General features: G+C 38.9%; 1 protein-coding gene across 2 annotated transcripts in view; it reads right to left on the reverse strand.

Annotated features, from left to right (window-relative positions):
• Positions 1 to 993: 993 nt before the first annotated feature.
• Positions 994 to 1,102, reverse strand: part of LOC115214207 — a 34,627-nt gene continuing 34,518 nt past the window's right edge. For both annotated transcript variants that reach the window (XR_003881886.2, XM_029783314.2), the window contains one exon: positions 994 to 1,102. This exon is cut by the window's right edge and continues 4 nt beyond it. The gene's annotated coding sequence lies outside the window, so the exon portion shown is untranslated.

The following is a 1,102-nucleotide window of genomic DNA, read 5'->3' on the forward strand; positions in this document are numbered from 1 at the left end:
TAAGTCGATTACATCGACCCCAGTGCGTAACTGGTACTTAATTTATCGACCCCGAAAGGATGAAAGGCAAAGTCCGATCCAACATTCCTTTCCATGGAGTATTTTCTTTATTCCTATATCAAACATGATTTAATCAAACGCTGTTTTTTTTTTTCGATTTTGTAATCAAGCGAAGCATGAACGATTCTTTCTTTTTCGTTTTCGTTTTCGCACTTGAGCATCGTCTAGCACCAGCTTGTTAATTATGCCGTGACAAATCACTCCAGGTATCTCTAACAATTCGTTACGCATCACTGTGAAAATGTTTGTAAATTTCCTGAAGATATGTAATGGAGATCTGTCAATATATATTTTTATTTGTACCTCTGGTTAGAATTACCAAAGCAAGTGACTGGAAGAATTGCCAAAGCGTTGGAATAAGACGCCTTACGGCATTTGCTCATACTCTCAAATCCTATAAAGTCAACTTCACTGCTCATCCTTGATGTGGTGGTGGTGGTGGTGGTGGTAGTAGTGGTGGTGGTGGTGGTAGTAGTGGTGGTTGGACAAAGTGCATTGTAGTTTTTGTCTGGATACTCCATGTTCTAAGTTCGTATGTGACGACACGGGTACCAAGTGACCATCGGTCCTTACCTTTGAGAACACATGTCTATTGTCTGATCTTTCCTATCGAGCCATTTTACACTATATTCTTCACAATGGGGTATGCCGACAATGTTCGACATGGTGACGGGTACACTGACAATGTCCGACATGATGATGGAGTGCGCTGGAAAAAAAAAGATTGACAATCTCTGCTGTACAAGATGAGTCAACGAGAGAGCATCTTACGTAATCGTTTAACCGGCTAAATCGTTAAATTACACCTTATCTTTTTCAAAAGTGATACTCTAGATAATGTAGCATTCGATGCACACGGCGCAAACACACACACATACCAAAAATTCTTAAAGTAAATTGAAACAAGGTAAAAAATAACTAAACCACGGAGAGTCCATTTACAAACAAATATGCTTTATTTTTATATTGCTTTACAATTCTTGCTTTGTAGCTGTTTTAAGTTGCCAGCGCCTTCATTACCGGTTAAAAATGGATACATAGC

The sequence above is a fragment of the Octopus sinensis genome, linkage group LG7 (genome assembly GCF_006345805.1).
Source record: "Octopus sinensis linkage group LG7, ASM634580v1, whole genome shotgun sequence".
In the NCBI taxonomy this organism is placed as follows: Eukaryota; Metazoa; Mollusca; class Cephalopoda; order Octopoda; family Octopodidae; genus Octopus; species Octopus sinensis.